Below are 27,550 nucleotides of genomic sequence, written 5' to 3' on the forward strand. Positions count from 1 at the left end.
CTCACTTCTTGGGTGAATTTCGCTTAACAGACAAGAACCAGTTCGTTTTGCTCTGAATATCCTAGAAAAACCTACTGGACGTCTAGATACTGGACCTCATCCATCATGTCAAGAAACAGTACATTTGTTCACTTTCGTAAGTGGGATCCGTGCAGGAAGTTGATGGCTATTGCTGCAATAAGCTTAAGCGTCTTTAACTTTGGTCACTGGAATATTGTGTTTTAGTCACATGTAGCTGTGACTAAAACACAATGTTAAAATCGTTCAGTAGGTCAACAATTATAGTAATCAAACCTCACAATTACTATCAAAAAAGTATATTTTAAGTGCTCTGAGGACAGGCTCGTAAGCATGAGCTGTGACTTGTGAAGTACAGAGATAGTGCGGTGCACCGCTCAAGTATTTTTCGCAAGCAGGTGTAGAGGGACGACAAACGACTTTTACATATATATCATGTAAACAGATGGATGAAGTGGCAAGCAACTACATTTAGCAAGTACAACCCAAGCATAAATGTCGCTGATCAACTTTGCCATAACTATGTTACGCCTCATCATTGAATTTGTGGTGCCAGAACAGAACCCAGCCTAGTTTTGCAAATGGACAACTCCTTCGGTTCGCCCATATCCGTCGTCTCAACTGTTATTATAGAAAATGGTGTTTTATCTAATTCGTTCAAAAATCTTTTCTTAAAAAAGACGGCGAATTCTTAGTGAGTCAAAAACTAAGTTCGTCAAAACGCAAATGGAAGCTTTCTTGAGCCAGAAACAGTGTTTCTTGCTATCCAATGTCAAATGGACGGTTATGTCTGGATTATTTTTTTTTTAAGATCAAAATTTCTAAGAAAAAACTTTGGGTTTCTCCTAAGAAAACGACTTATTTTTAGCATCTTTTTTTTAGTCTTAATAATCGTAACAAGCGTTTTGGATGTCAAAAGCAGTTTTCAACCATTCGTGAAAGCGAGAAAATAAAGACTTTTGACTTATTTTAAAAAACTACAAGCCTTTGACATTCTTACAGACCAAGGTAGACATCCTCCTGGATAACTGATTAATCAAATTGATCGATCACATTGAGTTGACACCAAAACGTCACGTAACAAGGGTTTTCTAAACTCCCAAATAGGACAACATATTTGCTACATACAATAGAAAGCTATAAAAGAAACTATGTTTAGGAAACGGTACGATCGAGTTTTCTGAATTTTTGATTGCGATGGCTAAGAGTGTCAACGACATTGAAATCAAAGAGGCCTTCGACGTCTTTGACAAAGACGGCAACGGACATATTAATGTAGAAGAACCTCGATACGTTTCCGTAAATTTGGGTGAAACATTCTCTGATGAAGATATAGCCGAGATGCTTAAACAAGCTGATTTCGATGGTGATGTAAACTATAAAGGTATTTTTTTTTTTTATGCTTGGATATTTTTCTAAAACTTTTAGATGGATGCAAAAATTCAGCATATAAACTTATATTTTAATGCACATAAAAATCTCACTTTAATGTGTAACTAGAATTTTTCATTAAGCAGCAGTCTTATGCTTGTCTAGCCAGAATGTCATGTCTAGACATGTGTCTGCCCAGAAATCTAAGTCTTGGCACCTACCATTCACAAGTAAAGTTTTAAAATTGTGTACATCAATCACTGCAAAAATCATGAAAAGTATCTACTACAGATCCTTAAGCTTGGTAGTCCCTAAGCCAGACGTACTAGAAACTTTTTTCCCTGAGCCTGTAACGTTTTTTCTCGAATATAGCAGACATGCCCTTTTTTAGCAGAACAATAAATTATTTTAATGTATCTAAATTAGAATTATTTAATATTGAGCTGAATTATTCAAAAAGGTTGATTTCATTTTAATTATTTAAGTGTTTTCTAAAGTTTTATAATTTTGATTCAATTTCCGCAGTGTTTGGTTATTGCATCTTCAGGAAGTCAGATATTGGCAGCACTAATTGATGCGAAAATGATGTATAGTTTATAGTGCATAATGTTAAATCCAGGACCAATTTTCTTGCCTTTTATATAGTGAACGTGCTCTACAAATATAAACAATAGACATGACAAAAAAAATATCAGACATGCTCTTTTGTTTGGGAAGGACGATAAATTAAGTTAGCTGAAAAGTTTATTTTAATTATAGATTTTTCTAGGGTCAGAAGAGTGTAGATGCCAGATTTGTTTGTATCCACCAATTGCTGCCAAAATGACCCGCTGCGGGCATATTTATTGCTGGGCCTGCGTTTTGGAATTAATAGAAACAAATGATGAAGCGTCGGGATGCAGCTGCGCGGTTTGTAAGGACAATGTTTACAAAGAGGACTTGAAAAGGTAATTTTTACATTGGAACTTTACCTACTGGCTCATCATTTAGTTTTACTGGAAAGATGGTGAAATCTGCTAAATTCGGTAAAATCGTGCCAGCTAGACACATTGGAAATGGCAAGTCATCACTCATGTCTTATCCCTTTGATTCATTACTTTCTTTATTATTAATTAAATAAGAAAAACCAGTTTTTTAACGGAAAGTAAGGAGCGACATTAAAAGTTAAAACGAACAGAAATTACTACTATATGAAAGGGGCTGTTTCCTCATCAACGCCCCGCTCTTTACGCTAGAGATTGACTTTCGTTTAATTCTACTTTTTAAAACATTAAAAAATTTAGCGGTTAGAACGGGGCGTTGATGAGGAAGCGGCCCCTTTGATATATGAAGTAATTTCTGTTTTCTTAAGTTTTAATGTAACTCCTTACTTTCCATTAATTTTTTTTTTTAATTTAATTTCTGAACGTTTTTAAATCAATGCATATTTTAATTTTGACTCCCCGCAGATGAATAGTTAAATCGAAATTTTGCGTTTTTTTTTGCTAAGTGGCTTTCTCATAGTTTTTTTTTTATTTTGAGAAAAAAGGAGCCGGGGAGGAAGTCAAGTTGCCCTCCGATTTTTTGGTTACTTAAAAAGGCAACTAGAACTTTAAATTTTTACGAATGTTTTTATTAGTAAAAGATATACATAACTTAAAAATTACCTTAATTAACGAACTTCTGTAGTCTCATGTTTTTATTACGTATATGAAGGGGTTCACCCCCTCGTCCGTACCTCACTCTTTACACTAAAGCTTAAACTTTGTCCCAATTTCTTAAGAATATCCCCTGAATCACAAAAGCCGTAGAATAAATAGTTGAAATTACTAAAAATGCTTTAGCGTAAAGAGCGAGGTATTAGGTGAGTCAAACATATGCGTAATAATTTCTGTTCTTTCTAAGTTTAATGATTCTCCTTACTTTCAGTTGAAAAAACTTTTTCCTATTTATTTTTTCATTATTTTTTTTTAAATGTTGCTAGAAAATCCTGCGCTCCTTTTATGAAACTTTTCTCCTCCCATGACCAATTCCTCCAAGGAAAAATCCCCCAACATATCCCCACCTTCTCAATCCCCCCCCCCGACCTAAAAATTCCCCAGAAAACGTCTGAACCCTTCCAAATAACCATTACTATATGTAACCACTCCTCAAAACTTGTGGCCCCTCCCACGGGGACTGTGGGGAAGTATGCCGTCCCCTAAGACATAATTATAAGGTGTTTTGACTACGCTGAATTAAATGGCTATCTCAGAATTGTGATCCGGTGACTTTGGGAAAGTAATTATTGTAGGAGGAGGCCTAGGCGTTCTCCAATTTTTTTGTTCACTTTAAAAGGGCACTAATTAGTGGTGAAACAGTTTTGGAAGTCGGTGTAATTATGTATTTAGTTAGGTTGTGCAACACGTTCTCTTATTTTTTTTCCAATTCAGAGGTTTTTCCGAACAAGTAAATGGTTTACCCTTGGGGGCCTCTTAAAGTCCTTTATTAGCAAATTGTTTTGTAGAAAATATTGAAACAATAGCTTTAGATTCATACTTTTTAAAACATAAATTTTGGGGGAGATATATGGATGGCATAATTTCAGTGTGGAATTATGGGGAGGAGGAATTAAAAGGTATTTTAGAACATCTTTATTTTTTAGGGAAAAAAAATAAGAGCAATAAACTATATGTAATTAGTTTATTACATAAAAATTTTGTTTGGCTTTATTCATGTCTCTTAGTTTTACTGCTGATGATGAACACTGTATATGTGTTCGAAATATCCAGTTAATTTTTGTATCTGTTCACTGTCAATAAAAAGGTTTCATCCCTATTTTGAACTTTTTTACTTTCGTCATGGAAAGGCAGTGTGGTCTTCGAAGTTATTTTCCAGGGAGGTGAAATTTGTCCCTTAAATGCTTCTTTTCAAATTTTTTGGAATTTATTTGTACATTTTTTTAGCACGTTTGCCCATTTTATTGATCAGGACTCACAGAAATGCCTTCAGCTTATTTAGGTCTAAATATACAATATTATCAAGGGACTTTCCAATAGAAAGACACCCTTTGTATTCATCAGCCTGTACTTATTTCTCAAAGTAAAGGCACAGTTACAATATTTTTGAAGGTTTTCTAGTGTACATCAACGAATAAATCGAACTACTATAGGGATGGTCAAAATCCTACTTTACAAACCTAGAATTGAAATATAGCAAAAAAATGGAGGTTTCTTAATTTTGTGTTTTGAGACTAGAAATACAAGTTTGAAAGAGGCAGATAAAATAGACACATGATGTAGTGGATGGAGCGTGTTTCGTACTTTCTTGGGTAAAAACAAGATGTAATAATATACCCTCTTTTCTTTTGAGGGGTGGAAGTTGCGCATCCACTGAAAGTTGTTGGATGGAAATCTTGTCATCAATTCTTTTTTAATTATAATTACTTATATGCAATTTTGACAGATTTACTTACGTAGGTAGTGTTATTAGTAATAACGGTGGGTGCAATGAAGATGCTAAAAATACAATAGTCACGGTCCAGGGTGTTTTTTCACAGTTGAAAACAGCTTGGAAGATTAGGTAGATAAGTTTGTGAATCAAGGTTAGAATATTGTGATGTGTGTGTGCTCTGAGGAAACAGAGGAAGATTTGCTAGATCTTTTCTAGAGAAATTGCCAACATATTTTTTGGGGAACTCGACTGACTGACCGTATCACAAATAGTATGCTCTGCGAAAAGTGTGGTTCAATCCCGCTATCTAGGCCTATAATGAGAAAATGATTGAGATGACTAGGGAACATTCTACGCATGAGTGATGACAAATCGCCAACGATTGTTCTTGTACCCCAACCGTCAAGGGCCAAATGAAAAGCTGGTTTTCCCCAATTGGGCTGGGAGGATGTCGTAAGGAAATATTTAAGGGAAATATGTGTAAAGAGGGAGTATTTGAATAGACTGAGATGAATGAATTATCAACAAATTTGTTACAGAGTATTATCAGAGTTATTTTTGAACCACTTATCCACATTTTCAATTTGAGCATCAACTCAGGTATATTTCCTAGTAGATGGAAAATTGCCCGAGTAATTCCGTTGTATAAACAAGGCAATAGATAAGACACAAGTAATTATCGTCCAATTGTGATTTTATCGCCGTTATCTACAGTGTTTCCAGGAAGGATAAAGGAAGGATTTCCAGCTATTTAGATAAAATAAATTTCATTACCAAATATCAATTTGGATCTAGGGCAGACCGTTCGACAGAACAAGCAGTTGCAGCTCTAATATTAGAAATAAATGATTGTTTAGATGATGATTTCCACGTGGCTACTGTTTTCTATGATATAAAAAAAGCATTTCACACTTTAAATCATGAAATTCTTCTTGACAAAATGATAAATTCAAGCATAAGAGGGAAAGGATTACAAATTATTAAATCCTATTTGTGCGGACGCAAAATCACGGTAGATGTCGGTGCAAAAATGACTAATTTAAAAAGAATTATTGATATTGGTGTCCCCCAAGGGTCAGTATTAGGTCCACTTTTATTTTTGATTTATATTAATGATCTCCCACGAGGTTTGCAAGAGAATATTAGCCATGCAATTCAATTTGCAGATGATACAGCTATAAAAGTTAAAGCTAGGGATTCATCGACATTGATCAAAAATCTGTTTTTGAAAATCAGTTTTGAGAAATCTGTATCGCCTAATCTATATGCCATGGAAAAGCATATAGATTCGATCATGCGTATGATGAATTCTATATGTATAAAAATAAGCTGTTTGTTCCTGTCTGTCTGTTGACTGACGTCATGTTTGTGTGTCGACTGACGTCATTATAAGGATTGAGCTGTATGTCGTCATGAAGTTGTTTGTCGACCGACGTCATGTTTCTCAACTGATGAAATTACAGACCGAGATACCGGGACACAAATGACGACCGAGACACCGGGAAACAGGGAATATAAATGACGACCGGGACACTCAAAGAGATATTACAGACTGGGACACCGGGACACAAATAATAACCGGGACACAGGGAATATAAATGACGACCGGGACATAGGGACACAACTACAACGGGGACAACTGGGGCACAGGGGGGATATATAAATGACGACCGGGACACAGGGAGTGTTCGAAGAGAAATTACAGACCGGGACAACAGGACACAAATGACGACCGGGACACCGGGACACAGGGAATATAAATGACGACCGGGACACTCAAAGAGAAATTACAGACTGAACTTCCAGAAAATATAGACTGAACAGAGAGAAGTTCCAAAAAAAGACTGAACTTCCACAAATATAGTGTTAGTGTTGTGTTAAAGTATAAACAGTGAACTAGTGAAGTAGTGAACAGAACTGAGCTTCCACAAATAAACAGAGCCCATCGAGTTCCACAAACCGAGAAAGAAACGCAGAATGAAACTGAGCTTCCACAAATAAACAGAGCCGATCCAGAAGTTCCTAAAACAAACTGAACTTCCACATATATAGTGTTGGTGTTGTGTTAAAGTATAAGTAGTGAACTAGTGAAGTAGTGAACAGAACTGAACTTCCACGAATAAACAGAGCCAATCGAGTTCCACAAACTGAGAAAGAAACGCAGAATGGAACTGAGCTTCCACAAATAAACAGAGCCGATCAAGTTCAGCAAACCGAAACAGAAACGCAGAATAGAACTAAACTTATAATTAAACAAATAATTGTTTATGCCGATCCAGAATTGATCCAGAAGTTCCAGAAAAAACTGAACTTCCACATATATAGTGTTAGTGTTGTGTTAAAGTATAAGTAGTGAACTAGTGAAGTAGTGAACAGAATAGAACCTCCACAAATAAACAGAGCCGATCGAGTTCCACAAACTGAGAAAGAAACGCGGAATGAAACTGAGCTTCCACAAATAAACAGAGCTGATCAAGTTCAACAAACCGAGACAGAAACATAGAATAGAACTAAATTTAGCAAAATAAACAAATAATTAGTATATAAATGCTTAGTATTCAAATGTAAATAGTAATGTAAATTGACAACTTCAAATGTAAATTGAAAACTGTCAAATTTGTCAAGGATGTCATTTCATTGGATCCTTCTGAGCGAGGCACTATGTTGGATTGACAGTTCAGTAAACCCTTGGAGAAGGGGTGTCTTTTGCATTGTCTGGCCTGATCATTCAACACCTTAAAAACTCAGGCTGTGTTGCATTGGCGATACTCGCCCAAGGATTATGCTTTGTATTGCACATTTTCACGAACTATTGGGGTATCCTGTTTCTATTGGGGTAAAAAAGGTAGTGTCTACATAAGTTTGAGAACCACTCTTCTAGGGAATGACCAAGGCAATACTTCATACTAAATATATGCACATTAGGAAACAGAGGGGGGAAGAACCGGTCCTGTGGTTGATGGTGTCTGGAGAAAAGTTAATTATAGCCCCCTCCCCTTGCTTCCCAACTCAAAAATAAGAAACAAAATTAAAGTGAAAATTTAGATGAAAATGGTCAATACTCCCACCGCGACGCCTTCTAAGACATGGCACTTAGATCTACTGCCCAGTAGCCCTATCCCTCTCGAAACGGAAAAGGTTAGGCTAAAGTATAGGGGAAGCACCTTCGAATGTGTTGAACTAAAATTTTTAAGCATATTAAGAAGTAACACTTGGTTTCCTAATATGCTTCATTCTCGAGTTCCATTTGTAGGTTAATATCTTTTTAAAATTCCCCCAACCCCACTTCTAATGTGAATATATATACTTGAATTAGAATATACCCTGAATTGGTATATAAATATATATATATATATATATATATATATATATATATATATATATATATATATATATATATATATATATATATATATATATATATATATATATATATATATATATATATATATATTTATATATAAGGTAGGGGTGAAGTTCATTTCCGATGTAGCCTAAATGAATGTTAAATCTGGATTCAGGATGCAATTCTGACTATAGAGGTACGCCTGAACTTTACCCCTATCCCCCTTATTGTGCAAGTACATACTCTGAATTTGTATATATAGGGGTGGGGGTAAGTTCATTTCAGACACATATGAATGTTGAATTTTGATTCTGGATCCAATTTTTACTACAGGGGTAATATTATTTCTTTGCAGCCAGAAGAGTCCGTTAGTATAAACTTTATCCCCAATATCAGTCTGTTGACTATGAACCAAAAATGCGTTTCTCTGAAGCAGAACTTTCAATGCTCTGAAGCAGAAAACAAAACAGAAACTCACATCTAAAAAAGTAAAATCATTTTACATTCACTGACTACAATCCAAAATGTACTAAGTCAGACAAGATGATTCCCAACCACATAATTCATGTTGGAAAGAGTCCAGACTCTGACGCGCAGACTCTAACTCAGGCTTATTCATACAAAGCCTGTCTAACCTGTTTATTTGTATCAATGAGAAATTGAACTACTAATTAAGATCAACCAAGAGCTAGGCCTCGCCCTGTTGATGCTAGGCCAAATCCAGATGATAAAGAAGAAAAACCAGATAAGTGGGGGGTTGGGGCACATAAAGAAGATGTCGAAAAATTTAAGATATCTGTTGGCATTGACAAGTTCACACTGACCAAATACTTACACCTACCTCCCCTAACATGCAAATATATGGCCCAAATTATATATATGTACCCCTCTATTACGTCACTTGTCTTTGTGTTGTCTTTCGCTAAGATGGAAAAAACCGGTTCTACAGTGCGTCAATGGATGAAGGTTTCTCAAAAAAGAAGCTCATTTTTGCCAAGCTTAGCCTAAGGTATTAATTCTGCAATCTTTTCGTATTACATTGTTAATCACAAAATATTCCAAATTTTTTATATTATATGTGTTTTCTTAAGAAAGAAGCCCATTTCTGCCATTTCCACTCATTCAATTAGCCTTAGCTAATTGAATGAGTGGTACATTCTTTTCGTATTGCATTGTTAATCCAGATTTTTTTTTTTTGCATTTTTACAGGTTTTCTTAAGACCCCTGAGCATCTTAAAATATGTCATTTTGGACTAGAATGTTTCAATCTTGAAATGTCTAAAACTAGAGATTAGTTTTTTGCCTGTTATAACCGAAAACATCTTTCAAAGCGGCCGGTTCACAACAAATGCGATGAAAACGAAAAAATACATATAAGCATTCATGCGAAATGACTTAGTTGTATAAGCATGAAACTCATATAAATATGTATATCCCTAACATTAAAGATAATTCCTTGCTTACGACATTTCTGACAAAAATCAGGATGTTAAAAAATAAAATACCGAGAAAATTCACAGCTTTAGTGAAGAATAACGTTTTTTTTTACACAATGAAAAGTTGGGAACTGATTCGTTTATGTCTAAAACTTACACAATTTGTTTTGTTTTGCCGTCTTATATTCCAAATTTCTAATATGTGTCACTTTTTTCCTTTTTATGCCATTAAGTCTAGGCACATGGGAATGTCTCGTTTTGACTTTAAAAGTATCCAGTTGGCAACCCTGCGTCTGTCACCCAGGTACTTCTTGGTTTCAAGTGCTGTTGGTGGTCATCAATATTTATGAGTAGGGCCTGCCTACCGGGTATAAAGAACGAAATTTGTTTTATTCCAAAACTGGGCAATAATATTTTTTATTTTTTTTCCCAAACGACTTGAAAAAGTAAAGAATCTGTAAACTATAAATAGGTTGTCAAAGCTCTCGATAACTTAGGTAGGTTGACTTAGAGCTGCTATGCCACCGGATGACCTAATACCACTTTTTAATGCTTCCTAACATTGCAAGTGTCTAAACAGGTATTTTGCAGAAGTTTATTGTAAAAAAGAAAACACCTAACGCAAGATGGCGTCAGTGATTTATATTCGCACTAGTGCAAGTTTCTAGTCTGATAAGTTTCCCATACTTTTAGGCCCTTTTTCTATAGGCAAGGTAATATAAAATACAATATACATCGGGCCTAAGAGAATTCCCAAACGCAAGGGTGGCTCAAAGCACCCAGGCTCCGGGGGATGAGATCCCCTCATTTAAACGACTCCAAGATAATATTGTACGACTCATGAAAATTTATCATATATTAGTCCTTTATCATTTGTACTTATCTATGGAGACAAAACAGAAACTAAAGCGGAATACCTCAGGCGTAAATGTGTAACAATAAACAGCTAAATATGTATTCACCTCTTGTTCAAATTTGAATAGTGCTGGACAGTCTTGTTTTTCTTCAGTCAATCAGAGTCAGAGGCAAGTCAGAGCCATCGGTGAGGTCTTTCTCATTTGCCAAAAACTCAAGTGAATTTAGTCATAAATGAACCATGACATTCCCTAGCAAATTATTAACAACACTTAGCTTGCTACATATTCTTTTGGCAGTACCAACTAGAAAAGGTGTTGTCACGGCCAATTTGCAAAGACGATTGGATTGATTAAACTGGCATTTGCTGGTGATTTCCGTCACTTACAAAGTATCTGAGTCAAATGGGGCTGTGGCAAAACTGGAACAGAAATTCAAGGTCAACTTAAAGAGAAGTAGAATCTGAGGTTCTTTCTTGGTTTTGGAAACAATATTGTTGCTAATTAAATATCTGCAACCAAAACCCTTTATTTAAAGAAGGCTGAAGTAAGCAGTAAAATGACTGAAAATTGGTAAGGTAAGCTATTATCTACCATCATTGTAATCAATCTTTTCAGCAGGATTCTGAAACGTTGTCTTTAAACATGATGCATGGAGATCTCAGGCTGACTCTGAATTCGGCTGTCAAAAAGCATGAATATTACACCGTCCCTGTGTACAATTAAATAAAAAAAAAAGTTTTTCTTAACTGAAAGTAAGAAGCGACAATAAAACTTCAAACACAAAAATTATTCTGTATATGAAAGGGGCTCTCCCCTCATCAACGCATCACTATTTACGCTAAAGTTTGACTCTTTGAAATAATTCTACTTCTTAAAGCAGTAGAATCTTAAGCGTAAAGAGAAGAAATTCTCCCTGAAAACGTCAGTATACTTCAAAATAACCAATACTATATGTAAACAATGGGCAAAGTTCATAACTTACAGCCCACCCCCCCCCCCCCAAGAATTATGGGGGTTAATGCGTCTTCAAAGACAGTTACTAGATTTTTCGACTATGCTGAACAACATGGCTGTCTAAAAAATTGTATCCGATGACTTTAGGAAAATATCAGCGTGGGAAGGGGCCGAGTCTTAATGGGTCTAGGTGCCCTCCAATTTTTGAGTCATTTAGAAAGGGCACTTGAAATTTTAATTTCTGTTAGAATGAGCCCTCTCGCGACATTCTGGGACCACTGAGTCGATGCGATCACCCCTGTGGAAAAATTCAAAAAACAAGAGCTAAGAGCTCATACAGCACTTGTGGCGAGGTCGGAAGAGCCAAGAGCTCATATGATTTGACCTCTAGCAAAATTAAAAATAAGAGCTTTGAGTCACGGGGTCCTTCTAAATATCAAATTAATTAAGATCCGATCACCCATTCGTAAGAAACCTCGTTTTAATCTGGTTTCCCCCTCCAACTCCCATCATTGTCACCGGATCTGGTCGGGATTCAAAATGAGAGCTCTAAAGCACAAGATCCTTCTAGATTTCAAATTTCATTCAGATCTGATCACCCGTTCGTAGGTTACAAATACCTCATTTTTCCAATTTTTCCGAATTAATCCCCCCCCCCAACTTTACCAAAGAGAGCGGATCCGGTCCTGTTATGTCAGTCACCTATATTAGACTTATTCTGCTTATTCTTTCCACCAAGTTTCATCGTGATATTAAGCGTTTAAGCGTTTTCCAAAATTTTCCCCCTCCCCCTTATGACACTGGATCCGGTCCGGATTTAAAATAAGAGATCTGAGTTTCGAGGTCCTTCTAAATATGAAATTTCATTAAGATAGGATCACGCTTTCGTAAGTTAAAAATGCCTCGTGTTTTTAATTTTTTAGAATTGACCCTCCCTCCAACTCCCCCAAAGAGAGAAGATCCGTTCCGGTTATGTCACTTCCGTATCTAGGACTTGTGCTTATTTTTCCTATCAAGTTTTATCCCGATCCCTCCACTCTAAGCGTTTTCCGAGATTTTAGCCCCCCCCCCAACTTCCCCTAAACCAGATCCGGTAGGGATTTAATATAAGAGCTGATCACTCCTTCGTAAGTTAAAAATAACTCATTTTTCTAATTTTTCCGAATCAACCCTCTCCCCTCAAGTTCCCCAAAGAGAGCGGATCCGTTCCGGTTATGTCAATCAAGTATCTAAGACTTATAATTATTTTTCCCATCAAGTTTCATGCCAATCCCTCCACTCTTAGCGTTTTCCAAGATTTTAGGTTTCCCCCACCCCCGATTCCCCCCAATGTCACCAGATTAGGTCGGAATTTAAAATAAGAGCTCCGAGACACGATATCCTTCCAAACATCAAATTTCATTAAGATCCGATCGCTCCTTCGTAATTTAAAAATACCTCATTTTTAATTTTTCATAATTAGCCCTCATCCCCCCCAACTCCCCCGAAGAGAGCGGATCCATTCCGGTTATGTCAATCACATATCTAGGACTTAATATTATTTTTACCACCAAGTTTCATTCTGATTCCTCCACTCTAAGCGTTTTCCAAGATTTTAGGATCCCCTCCCCCCAATGTCACCGGATCCGGTCGGGTTTAAAATAAGAGCTCTGAGGCACGATATGCTTCCAAACATCAAATTTCATTAAGATTCCATCACTCCTTCGTAAGTTAAAAATACCTCATTATTTAATTTCTCAGAATTAACCCTCCCCCCCCCCACAGCTCCCCCGAAAAGAGCGGATCCGTTCCGGTTATGTCAATCATGAATCCAGGACTTGTGCTTATTTTCCCCACCAAGTTTCATCCCGATCCATCCACTCTAAGCGTTTTCGAAAATTTTAGGTCCCCCCTTCAGTTCCCCCCAATGTCACCAGATCCAGTCGGGATTTAGAATAAGAGCGCTGAGACACGATATCCTTCCAAACTTAAAATTTCATTAAGATCCGATCACTCGCTCATAAGTTAAAAATACCTCATTTTTCCTAATTTTTCACAATTAACCCCCCCCCCCCAACTCCTCCAAACATAGCAGATTCGTTCCGGTTATGTCAATCACGTATCTAAGACTTTTGCTTACTTTTTCCGCCAAGTTTCATCCCGATCCCTCCACTCTAAGCGTTTTCTAAGATTTTAGGTTCCCCTTTTCCAACTCCCCCAATGTCAACGGATCTAGACGGAATTTAAAATAAGACCTCCAAGACACAATATCTTTCCAAACATCAAATTTCATTAAGATCCCATCACCCGTTCGTAAGTTAAAAATACTTTTTTTCTGTTTTTCCTAATTTATCGGCTTAAAAACAGCACTAGATTCTGAAATATTGTCTTAAGTAATAATGCATCGATGCATCAATCAGGTATCTAGGACTTGTGCTTATTTTTCCCACCAAGTTTTATCCCAATCCCTCCATTCTAAGTGTTTTCCAAGATTTTAGGTTTCCCGCTCCCATATCCTCCCCCAATTTCACCAGATCCGGTCGGGATTTAAAATAACAGCTCTGAGACACGATATCCTTCCAAACATCAAATTCCATTAAGGTCTGAACAACCGTTTGTAAGTTAAAAATACTTCTATTTTTCTATCTATTCCGAATTAACGGGCCCCCCACTCCCCCCCCCCCCCCCAGATGGTTAAATCAGAAAAAGACTATTTCTAATTTATTCTGGTCTGGTCCCTGATACGCCTGTCAAATTTCATCGTCCTAGCTTACCTGGAAGTGCCTAAAGTAGCAAAACTGGGACCGACAGACTGACAGAATTTGCGATTGCTATATGTCACTTGGTTAATACCAAGTGCCATAAAAACTCAATAAATTATTAGTTTAAACCTAATTTCTCAGAAATCTCGGAAATTTATCAGAAATTCGTTTTGAGATAGAGAAATTCAGTTTTAATGAAACTTACATCATTGGGAAAACGTGATTTTTTTTTGTTAAATAAAGCAGATATTTCTCTTTTTTTCAGTTCAGGAAAGGACAATCCCAAAAAATGTATTAGCATACCTACAAGGAAAACATTAAAAATCTGCACAAAGGAAATATCAATTGAGCGATGAAGCAGCCATGGGAGTTCCCTGTAAGATATCGAATCCCATTAAACATAACCTATAGATATACCACCATCTAAAAAGCTTATATAGAAAAACTTACCACCTACACTCAGTCAAATACAGATTTTCTAGATGGCATTCAATCTTATGCATAGATAAACCACGACGGAATCTTAAAGTTTCTAAATGGCATTAACCATAACCTACAGATATACCGCCACCATGGAAGCTTATAAAATCAGCAAAACATTTAAAATAAAAAATACCTAGATTTTCTAGATTGCATTTCGTACTCAGGAGAAGTTCCTCGTGACAAACTACGACGATCAAGATTGGTACTAGAAATAGTAAACAGGGTTGTAAATAGGTATTGAAAGAGCTCTCTGCATCTCGGGACAGAATTGTTTTGGAAAAATATATTTTCCTTACTTCCCGTATAAGTCGAATTCATTTGTTAATTTTTTTCAAAGGGAATCACCTAGGGGTAGTCTGAGACATTCGTTACCAGTTATGCAGGAAGAATGTAGAAGACAAGTCTCTTCATCAGCAGGAAAGTTCTCCCATACCCCTAAAAAGGATATTTTCTACGACACCCCAAACGTCTATTTATTATCTACTTCAATAAAATAGTCTTTCAGTGGTGTCATTGGGGGGGGGGCATTGCCACCCCCACAAAATTTCGAAAAATCTTCTCTTTTTTTCATTGAAAAATGGCCTATACCAGCATTTTCGTCGGAAAAACAACGAAATATCCTCCCCCTTAAATTACGAAAACATCCCCCCTCCCAATTTTCCATGAATTGAGCCCATTTCAGTCTGTTTGGAGGCATCGACCGTCAAAAATTAGACCCTATTTCACTTAAGTTTCAAAATATTTTATCTAGTAATCAGAATCTTACTAAGCATAAGCTAAACTTCAATGGTATAAATATCAGGAGAGTTAGGAGTACACAATGCCACATATGTGTAGTACAATATCTGTTCTTTTAAATTTTGGTATCGCTCTTTACCACCATTTTTTTTTAAGCTTGTGTTCTAGATTAAGTTTACAGTGACGTATTGCGCATGTCTTAACATAGACACCAATGATCGTAAAAAGTAGAGGGAAGGCCAATCTAAACGTGTATTCCGAGTTCGGAACCATTGGACTGCAGACGCCTACGATTCGATATAAAGCAGATAAAAAAAGTGATACGAGAGAAATCCTTGGTGCATAAATATGGGGTTACTAGATATTAAATGTTATTTAATCGAGTGTTTGAAACATGTATATAAATTAAGTATGATAGGAGACCAAATTACCTGCAATTACCGAATTACCTTTACTTCTTAAACTAATCAAATAATAGAGCATAAATTATGCTTCAGTGTGAAGAGCAGGGGACTAAAGGGATGGCACCTCTTAAAATATTGGATAAAATATGTTCCTTTTAGGTTTTAGTGTCGCTCTTTACTTTCACTTGAAGCAGCTAGTTTTTATTTGATTTAGTAAAGAGTGACCTGTCTCCTATGTATTTTTTCGAGACTTACAGTATAAAAAAATGATGTAAAAAGATTAAAATACCAACTGTAAACTTCGATTTCTGGATCCTTAGGATCCATTCACATACAATTTGATACAATGCGCTTAAAATTCTGACACGAGAGAATTTTTGGCGCTCCGATATAGATTTAAAAGAAATTAAGTTTTTTATCTTTTGCATTGTGAACAGTTTTGAAAGAAAGCTAGTTGCGGCTTGTAAAACAAATTGAAAGAAACAGAAAACCGAGATAACTTGAAAATGGCTCAGATGACAATGGACCATTACCCAGCAGATCGAGACAAGATCGCAGCTTAATCAAGTTTAATCAAACTTAATCTAATTTAATATAATTTTTAATTCAAACAGGAGAAACAAGATTTCACTATTAATTTCAAAAATTATAAATATTAGTTTGTTTCTAAATACTCTTTGTTGATTATACAATAGACAGGGCAAGGCAAGGCCAATTTCGATAAATGTACACATATATAGGCCTTCCTATTGTATCCTTCGGCGAACTTTTTATCTTCAGCGTAAAGAGCTAAGAACTCATATGGCACTTGTGACGAGGTCGGAAGATCCAAGAGCCAAGAGCTCATTGGTATGAGCTATTGCAAAATTCTAAGAATCAATAGATTGCTTTAAAAGGAAAATCAGAGGCTTAATGTCGGTCGGGATTTTAAAAAAGAGCTCTGAGTCACGAGGTCCTTTTAAATATCAAAATTCATTAAGATCCGATCACCCACTCGTAAGTTAAAAATACCTCAATTTTTCTAATTTTTCCTCTCCCTTCAGCCCCCCAGATGGTCGAATCAGGGAAAACGACTTTATCAAGTCAATTTTTGTAGCTCCCTGATACACCTACCAATTTTCATCGTCCTAGCACATCCAGAAGCACCAAACTCGCCAAAGCACTGAACCCCACCTCCTAACTCCCCCAAAGAGAGCGGATCCAGTCCAGTTACGTCAATCACGTATCTACGACATTTATAAGCGTTTTCCAAGATTTCTGGTTTTCCCCCTCCAACTCCCTCCAATGTCAGTAGATCTGGTCGGGATTTGAAATAAGAGCTCTGAGACATGAATTTCTTCTAAATATCAAATTTCATTAAGATCTGGTCACCCGTTCTTAAGTTAAAATACCTCAATTTTTCTAATTTTTCAAAATTAACAACCCCAAGCTCCCCTAAAGAGAAGAGATCCGTTTTAATTATGTCAATCACATATCTATAACTTTTGCTTATTCTTCCCATCAAGTTTCATCCCGATCTATCCACTCTAAACGTTTCCCAAGATATCCGGTTTCCAAGATTTCCGGTTCCCCCTTCCAGCTCCCCCAATGTCACCAGATTTGGTCAGGATTTAAAATGAGAGTTCTAAAGCACAAGATCCTTCAAAAGACCAAATTTCATTAAGATCTGATCACCCGTTCGTAAGTTACAAATACCTCATTTTTTCTAATTTTTCCGAATTACTCCCCCCCCCCAACTCCACCAACGAGAATGGATCCGGTCCGGTTATTTCCGTCACATATCTTAAACTTGTTCTTATTCTTCCCACCAAGTTTCAGGCTGATCTCTCCGCTTCAAGCGTTTTTCAAGATTTTCCCCCAAAGGGAGCGGATCCGTTCCAATTAAGTCAATCACCTATTTAGGACTTGTTATCATTTTTCCCGCTAAGTTTTATCCCAATCCCACCACTCTAAGCGTTTTCCAAGATTTTAGGTCCCCCCCCAACTCCCCCAATGTTACCGGATCCGGTCAAGATTTGAAATAAGAGTTCCAAGATGCGATATCATTCCAAACATCAAATTTCATTAAGATCCGATCACCCTTTCGTAAGCTAAAAATACCTCATTTTTTCTAATTTTTCCGATTTAACCGTCCCCCACTCCCTACCAGATGGTTGAATCGGGGAAATGACAATTTCTAATTAAATCTGTTCATGTTCCTGATATGCCTGCCAAATTTCATTGTCCTAGCTTACCTGGAAGTGCCTAAAGTAGCAAAACCGGGACAGACAGACCAACAGACTGACAAAGAGACCGATAGACCGACAGAATTTACGATTGCTATGTCACTTGGTAGATACCAAGTGCCATAAAAAGGAGGTGGGGGAGGAGGCATAGTTGCCCTCCAGTTTTTAGTTCCTTAAAAAGGCAACTGGAACCTTATAATTTTTTACGAACGTTTTTACTAGTAATAAATATACGTTAACTTACGAATTAACTTGCGTAACGAACTTCTATATTTGTATATTTTTATTACGTATATGAGGGGGTTAGCCCCCTAATCAATACCTTGCTCTTTACACTAAAGCTTGAATTTTGTCCCCATTCCTTATAAATTACCCCTAAATCCCAAAGGCCGTAGAATAAATAGGTGAAATTACTAGAAATACTTTAGCGTGAAGAGGGAGGTGTTGTGGAGGAGATTAACCCCCTTATTTACATAGTAATTTCAGTTCTTTTTAGGTTTTAATGCTGCTCTTTACTTCCAGATGAATTTTTTTTTCTCATTGTTTTTCTTAAAGAATGCTAGAAAATTCTGCAGCCCCTTCATGGAAGCTCTCTTCCCTCATGAAAAATTACACCATGGAAAGATCCTTCCACGTAACCCCCTCTCCCGACCCCCCCCCCCCCCAACACGAAAAATTCCCCCAGAAAACGTCTGTACCCTTCCCAATAGCCATAACTATATGTCAACAATGTATGTTTACAGGTAAAGCCATAAAAAGCTATATGTAAGCTATATAAGTAAGCTATACGTAAGCTATATGTAAAGCTATATGTAAAGCCATAACTATATGTAAACTATAAGTAAACTATATGTAAACCTCATAAATTGGGATTGAACAAAGTTATGAACCTGAAAGTATTTTTGTTGTACATCATTTGAGAAGAAGATCCATTTTGCAAGATTTCACTTTCATAACACAGACTTATTAATGCTCATCAAAGGTCAGGACCCTCAAAAGGGCAAAGGCGTGGAAGTAGGTACTTCAAAATACCTTCCCAAGACATACTTTAGCCTGTAGACCCTTCCCTGAAAGTTTCATTTTCAATCCAGGGGCATGTCAATCCCGTGCAGTCAATCTTCAAGTGTTCCATTCTATGAAAAAAAAATAGAATGAATTCTTTCAGCTCTCAGGTTTTTCTATTGTGGTTAAATAACACTAGTCGACCAAATCAGCCTTTGAGTGGCTGAATTCAAGAGAAAGGAAAACAAATTTTCCCTTTCGTCTTTTAGTAATTTGAATTTAAGTTTTTCTGTTAACATATTATCATCGCAAAGTTAGTTAAACTGGATGAAAACCTAAAAATTATTATAATCTTTTCTATAGTTCATTAAGCAGTTGAAACACAGGAATTTATATTTGGGAGAAGGGGGAGGACAAATTCAACGAAACAGGCAGATTTTGTGAACAAAGTACTAGTAGAGAGAAAGCAGGAACTTTAAAAAAGAAAGGTCCTAGAGTGCCGGGACAAAAATTGTAGTTGACACATGAAGTCCCCAGAGTAAACAAATAGATCTAATTATGCATACAAAACTCTTCTAAAGGTAGCAGAAGGATCTAGCGTACGAATTTCGATTTGAACATAGTTTAAACAATTCAATTCGAAAACTTCTGATGGAGTAAACTCAGTAGATTCGATTACAAAATAAAATGCCATTTCTCCACATGGTGATTGGGGATTTCTCTGGACAATTATTCTTTTGTCTTTATGAAAAATTCACACCTAAGGCGGGTCAACACCTTAAAAATCACTTTACGAGTCTTATCGTCGGCTGACCGTCTCATTAGCAAGTTTTCCCAGCACAACAGAGAACTTCCGAAACAATATTGGAGAAAAACGGATAGGAGATCTTAAACCTACGAACACCTTGAAAAGCTAGTTTAAAATAAAGAAAAAATCTAGTCTCTTTCTAATTATTATTCAAAACGCTGTCTAATCAATGTGCACACTACTACTACTACTAGTAAATCACAACAGCATGAAGCCGCCTGAGGCCAACACAACTACGGACGCTCCTCCTCTATCCCAATCCATCCAAAATCTCCTCTTTACACCCTCCCAGGAAGTTTCCATTTCCTTTAAATATTTCTTTATGACGTCCTTCCACGCCAGACAAGGATGGCTAGCTTTCCGTTTAATCCTAGGCGGTTGGCCAAAAAGGAAATTCTTCGGCAATCTGTCATCCTTCATCTGCACAACGTGCCCATGCCATCTCAACTTTTCTTTCATTATAGCCCTAGAGAGCGGGATTGAACCATATTTTTCGAAGAGCCTACTGTATGAAATACAGTCAGTAAGAAAGGTACCCAAAACAATCCGTAGGTAATTTCTCTCGAAAACAACTAGCAAATCTGCATCCGCTTTTCGAAAACCCATGCTTCAGAGCCATATTTGACTACTGTCATCACTTTTAGCATTCTAATCTTGGTTTACAGACTTATCTTCCTATTCTTCCTAACTTTTTTTACCTGTGAAAAAACACCCTGAGCATTGACTATTCTACCTTTAACACCTTCACTGCTCTGACCGTCTTTACTAATAATGCTACCAAGGTAAGTGAAACTGCCCACCTGATCATTCTTTTCGTTACCCAACGTAACCTTTGAATTTTCACTTATTCCTAGCCTTAGTGACTTAGTCTTCTGGACATTAATTTTCAAACCTAGTCTAGCACACTGAAGTCACAAACCTTTAAAAGTTCATTCATTTTGATAATACTTTCATCAAGGATGCTCAAATCATCAGCATAATCTATGTCCAGCAGAGTTTCCGCTCCCCATTTGATTCCTTGGTCTCCCATTCCCTTTCCTTTGCTCCTTAAGAGAAAGGCCAACAAATGATCCCTATTAGGGGGATAGAACACAACTCTACTTAGCTCCTGATTTAATACGAAATCAGCTGCTAAACTCACTTCCTACTTTAGCCGCAGCAGTGTTATTCTCGAACATATCACTAATCACTTTAGTGTATTTGTCTTATATACCATAAGACCTTTGCTAAAGCTCTTCTATCAAAAGAGTCGACCGCCTGCTCATAATCTACAAGACTGAGAATCAAAGATATTTGACAACTCAGTCACTTCTCAATCATTAACCTAAGAGTAACACTTTGGTCAATGAATCCTCTAAATTTTCTAAAACTGCACTGTCCTTTTTTCAAAACTTTGCCTACAACATCTCTCAGTCTAAAAAGTATCATATTAGTAAGTAATTTGCTACCTACAGAGGCCAGACTAATACCTCGATAATTACAAATCATTCTTATCACCTTTCTTATACAGTGGTGTAATTAGGGTTTTTCTAAAATCGCTAGGTATATCCCATTTTTCAGAAATAATTTTCATAATGTTCAGTAGCTTATTTCTAACCTTAGGGCCGCTATATTTAAGAAACTCATTTACCACACTATCAGTAACTGGAGCCTTATTATTTTTTAATCCTTTTAGTACTGTCGCTAATTCTTCCTCACAAAATAAATCTTCCTTCACATCCAAGGTATAACAAAACTTTTAATTTTCCTCTATGGTTTTCTTTCTGATCTCCAATAAAGGCTCTACAAGTTAGGTTAACCTAACCTCAATAAGTTATGGCAAGACCACCCAATCAATTCTAAATAGTTTGGGTACAAAGTTTGGATGAAATAAGTTGATCCTTAAGAAATCAAATCATCTTAATCAATTTTATCACTTTTAAGGTTAATATCTATATATCCATTGCAATATTAGTTTTCTTAAGCTATGAAAATAGATCTCGCTCTCTGACCCGAATGTCAGCAGCATGAATTTTTGCAGAAGTGATCTTTGAAAAGGTATCAAAATTTGGCCAGTTAGTTTTTTCTAATTTATTTCTTAGGAAATCGTCATTCCTCATCTTCACAACTACCAGACAGGGACAGTGTTTATAGATGCCTAGTAGTCGTTACCAGGCTGGGTTACATACTCTTAACTTTACTAAGCATAAAACATCTGGATGCTTTTTTTTTAAGAACAGTCTATTTTGTTGATACCCAAGTATATGTGGCATAAACTTATAAAATCAAATAACTCTGATTTAGCAAAGAACTTCACAGGAGCAGATTAAATCTTCAGACAGCTGGGAGGCGATGCTATAGGTGCAAAATGCTTTTTGATAGTATTTCTGAAAAGGGGAAAAATTTACCTGTTCAAAAAGAAATAAGTTAATATAGTATGCTTTATTTGTAGAAGGTTTAGCTTTATACTTACATTACAGCTACAGAGGGCACACTTATCAAAACCAAAAGGGGGCAAGTAGGGATGCCACTTCATACTGACTGAGTAGTGCTTCCTATCACCTTCAAAATAACAGCTTTGCATGGATAATTGTACTTTCAGGATTGTCATAAAACAAATAATTGACGTAATTTTATCTTAATAACAGAATGGGAAAACATTTGCACTTCAACCTAACCTAACCTGACCCTCAAAACGGCACATTCTATAATAAAAAAGGAACAGTTTTTCCTGGGCTTATGGCTGTACAAGTGAAGGAAATGATTAGAGAATTTGAATACAGTGGAATTCTGATAGATTCAAATGAAGAAAACAGTGACTCCCCTGATTCGAATGTGGTAAAACCTGATGTACTGGACAATCTCCTGAATCAGTGACATCAATTGATGTTGAACTTGGTGGTATTTAGTATATTGGCATAAAATGAAAATAGAACATGAAAGAAAGTGAACATAGAACTTAACAAAGATTTTTGCAGTTCCCAAGGTCAAAAATTCTAGTCCTACTGGAATAACCAATATATTTGACATGGAGGAGAGAAAGCGCTTCTATTATTTAATGACTAAGGACAAGACTGAATTAATTGAAAGTGTGAAGAAGTTCAAAGAAGGCAAAGGTAGCATTGATTTGACTTACAATACAGCAGATTGTATAGTTCCACCTTTGCTCTATAACAAAATTGTGTTTTTGGTCAGGGACCTCTCAGATCTTCCTGTAGACAGCAAAACTCAGTACAGTTTGGATTAATGTACAAGAGAGAAGGTTCTAAATTTAACTCGGGACATTTTTTCCAGTCCTAGGGGCTTGCAACTCCCAAACATATCGCATTCTCTGTCCATTTGCACTACGAGACCAGAAGCAAAGCTTTCTTTCTTCTTCTAAACACGCTGGGCTATGCAGTAAGCTTTACAACCTTACAGAGGAGACTGATCAGTGAAGCTGTTTCCATTGAAGACAATAAACCAAGCTTGTGTCTACATTCAGAATGGATTGAAGAAAGGCCAATTTACACACTTTGCAATAGACAACCTTGATTGCCAATTAAATTTATTCCATTTCATTTTCATAGTTATATGATGTGCCTAAGCAGATTTAGGTTTTTTTCCAAGGTTTGTTCCAAGTCACCCAAAAAGTGATACAAAAAAAGTTATTTTTGTAACTTGTCCCGTTCCAGCTTGTTCAAAAGTAACTACAGCAGGTACCTGGAATGGTCAAAAGGCTACTACAAATTAACTTCTTTGCAGACAGCTGAAACATTCTTTCTTGTATTAACTTTCTCTTAGTCATCAAGAAACAGAGAATAATAAGAAAATCTAATAAGTTTCAGAGAGCATAAGTACCATATTGCTTTTATCAAAGTTTTTACCAACTTGATGGTGGTTGGAGAACCAGACAAATTTGGAGGCCCTCGCCCTCCCCATTTCTGAGAGAAGGTGAGCAGTAGGTTTTATTACAATTATACTAATCGAGTGAAGGTTGGAAGGGCTGCAGATAGTAGGGAGGCGAAAGGTTATTTTAGGGAGAAAAATAATAATATACCCAATCTACCTCATAAAGAGGGTGTGAAGGCCCATACCCCTTCTGACAGCAAGTATATTGTTGCCTTTTATGAGAACTTTTATAAACTCAATGGAGTGTAGAGGAGTTTATCTGAAGGCCCCTCCTCAACCATTTTTAAGGAAAGTTGTGTTGTTGGCTTTTAGAACCTTTGACAACCTGCCAGTGGGCTTCTTTCCCTCTGATAGAACTCCAGGCGTCAATTTAGAGCAACATCTACTACAGTTATTTCAGCTAAACGGTTAATTTGTAATGTCAGCTGTTATTAGCTCAACTTAACTTCTTGTCAGCCAGGAAAATTTGGCAAGTTGTTCCTAAATCGAAAAATAGAGGTGACAGCAAAATGTAGAGATCTCATTGGTTGACCAGCTGGTCAGAAGGCTTCCATTTCAGACTTTTTTTTACAATATGGATTGTTTGTAGAGCGTTAAAAATACAGCTCACGAATGTGTCGAGTGATTCAGCAGAATCTCCACCTTATTTTGGTTTCAAACGTTTCTCAACTGCATATGACAATAAGGTTGATATTCATATTTCCAAGATTGGGTATCTTCCAGTGGTTCCCCATTCTCCCTCTGCCCAGCAGTTGTGGAAGAAGTCATTAAGACTTCCCAGAAAATTTCAAAGAACTAGGATTGAATTATACCGTTGTCACATGCGACCAGGCTATATATAGAATTGTACATGCCTGAAGAGTGAAAAATCTGGCTGCATATTCTGACATTGTCCTCAAAATAGGTAGTCTTCATGTTTTAATGAGTTTTATGATTACAATTGGTAATATATTATTATTACCAATTAAATATAAACTGGTAATTAATAAAGCTGCTGCTTGTACTTTAGTTCCTGAGGCTGTATCTATTCTATACTGGGAAGCATTTGAAGATTTTTGCATCAAATCCAACGATTTATTGTGCATTACTATTTTTGAAGAAATTGGAGACTTACTACAGAACTTGGAAACCACAAGAGAGGATACTTGCATTGATGGGAACTTCAGTGTCTCAGGGAAAACTAATTAGAATTTGTGTTACTCCTATGAAGGATCAAAGCGTATATGAAGGTAAGCAAACCATGAGCAAACACACTTTTTTCCATGTTTTTTGCTACTCTTTTCTCTTCACTTTGATTTTCTTATACTTCAAACTCTCAGATTTCCAGGGGTGCATACCCCCCCCTTGTCAGTACCCATTGGAAATACACAATTTGGACTTAATATTTTCACACCAGGGAAGAAGGGTGGGAAAAGTTTTTGTGGAGCTGGTTTCAAAATGTGGTAGCTAAAATTATTCTGCATATTATGAAGTAGCCAAAGAATTGTTTTCTTTACATGCTTTCTTCTCAATAACAGATAATCAAGATCTTTAGCATGGAGACATCTCCAAATATACCACAATTGTGCTCTAATACCTAGAGAACATCTGAAGTAGTAACCTAGGGCACCCAAACTAGCAAGACCTTCAAATTTAAGCTGCCTAGGCTAAGGCTGTTGGCTTATCAAGACATCAGTGAGAATCATGGGGCTGGGGGGGGGGGTAAATCTATCAAGTAGAACATACAGTGAAACATGTCAAGAAGACTAACCCTCTTCTTCTCCCCAAAATTCTGCAGTACAAATATTGATAAAGACTTATAGAACAAGAATATTAATCATCACAAAAGTCACATAACAGAGCAATGCTAAAGTGTTGGACAGAGATTATTGAAGCACACAGATGTTTTTTGAATTGGTTATCAAACACCAATATATTTAAAGTTTTCAGAAAATCTAGTTATAGAAAGTAAAGCATTTTCTTAGTAGCTTGTTTGAATTATAGCATAAAAACTAAGACCAAGAAATTCCTCATTGAATTTTAGTACCTTTGATTTTTTTTATAATTAATTTTGGATGTTAATCACTAATATATTAGATGGTTTTATACCACATAACTATTACAAATAATAGCTTTCTCAAAGTGTACAGCTAGAACAATACAACCACTGTTGGTTAAAACATGAAGGAAATTATAATAAGACACAAAAAACATATTCAGTCTGGGCAAAAATAAACATTTCTTGTTACATCAACTTCAGATATTGGCTCATTAGTACGCATACTTGCTAAATTTGATGGCAGGTTTGTATAAATAATGCCATCTTTTTCAATTGTTTTCCTTATTTTTTCTATAATTATGCAAAGTATCTGATGTGCCAATAATTTGAGGGTTTGACTTCAAAACTCAAAACCAATACATTTTTGGAATCACCATAAGATGCTTAATCTTTGAATTAATGTTATGAATATTTGGGTCTTATGATTCTGTTATTGATGGCATTGCTGTTTGCTTATAATTCAGTATTATGAAAACTAATTTTTTATTTCTATTCCAACCAAGTCATATAGAAAAATCATTTGAGTGACAAATTCGAATTTTTATTACCCCTATTAAGAATCAAAGCCTATAGGAAGGCATCAGACCATAAGCAAACAGACTTTATTCCATGATTTTTTTGCTACTCTTTTCTATTTACAATAATTTTCTTATACTTCAAATTGCAAGATTTCTAGGGGTGCATTCCTCTCCCCCCCCCCTTGTGGGTACCAATTAGAAATACATAATTTCGTCTTTATAATTTCACATCAGGGAAGAAGGGTGGGGTAAATTTTGTGGAGCTGGTTTCACAATGTGGTAGCTAAAATTATTCTGCATATTAACAAGTAGCCTAAGAATTGTTTTCTTCTTGATAACAGAAAACCTAGACCTTTACCATAGAAACATCTCCAGATTTACTCCAATTGTGCTCTAATACTTAGAGCACATCAAAAGTAGAGACCTAGTCCACCAAAACTAACAAGACCTTCAAATTTAAGCAGACTAGGCTAGGGCTGTTGGCATCAGTAAGGATAGTGGGGGGGGGATCATCCAAAGCTAAAATACAGGCATATTGAAAATCGAAAAGGCTACAATAGAAAACTACGTTAGTCTAGCACAAATAGCTGAAACCTCCTTTTAAAAAGCTGTCCTGACAAGTTAATAAATGATAAAATTCTAGACAAGCTACTTTTTGCTATTTTGGCAAGAGATTGGGTCAGGAAAATTAAACTTCAAGCATTGAACCCAGGGCAAAAAAAATATTCTGGGAAGGCATTGCCAAGCTATTATGTTAACCATCTTTTTACTTATAAGTTTTGTAAATTTGTCTACTTAACAAGTCTATTACCTATTGAAATTTTGACAAAACAACATTGAATCCAATTATTTAGTTTTCAGTTTCTTTTTTTCAGGTTTTAGTTTTGAAAAATAGAATTATGATAATTGCTTAGATAGCTACCTCCACATAAGGAAACATATTAAGAAACAATTCTTACATCTTAATATACGATTTTGAAATTCTGTTTGCAGAAATTTCAAACCTCATAAAATGGGATTGATCAAAAGTCAGAAGCTGTGACCGGTTTCTTGTTCTTTATTTACTACTACTACTAATAACTCACTACAGCACCAAGCTGCTTGAGGCCAACACAGCTATGCATACTCCTCCTCCAACCCAATCTATTCAAAGCCTCTGTCTTTACACCTTCCCAGGAAGTTCTGACAAGGACAACCTGCTTTCCATTTTGCCTTAGAAGGTTGGCTGAGAAGGACAATCTTTGGTAATATGTCATCCTTCATAGGCAAAACCTGGCCTAGCCATCTCAACCTTTCTGTCACTATAGCCCTAGAAAGCGGGATTGAACCA

The 27,550-nt window shown here is 36.3% G+C and overlaps 1 long non-coding RNA gene across 1 annotated transcript; it reads right to left on the reverse strand.

The window, feature by feature from the left end:
* Positions 1–8,276: 8,276 nt before the first annotated feature.
* Positions 8,277–25,259, reverse strand: LOC136033582 (uncharacterized). Its single transcript, XR_010618956.1, has 3 exons — positions 22,247–25,259; positions 14,751–14,822; positions 8,277–10,858 (listed from the first exon to the last, which is right to left on the reverse strand). It is a non-coding gene; the product is annotated as an uncharacterized LOC136033582 (long non-coding RNA).
* Positions 25,260–27,550: the final 2,291 nt, after the last annotated feature.

Source organism: Artemia franciscana, chromosome 12, assembly GCF_032884065.1.
Source record: "Artemia franciscana chromosome 12, ASM3288406v1, whole genome shotgun sequence".
Taxonomy (NCBI): domain Eukaryota; kingdom Metazoa; phylum Arthropoda; class Branchiopoda; order Anostraca; family Artemiidae; genus Artemia; species Artemia franciscana.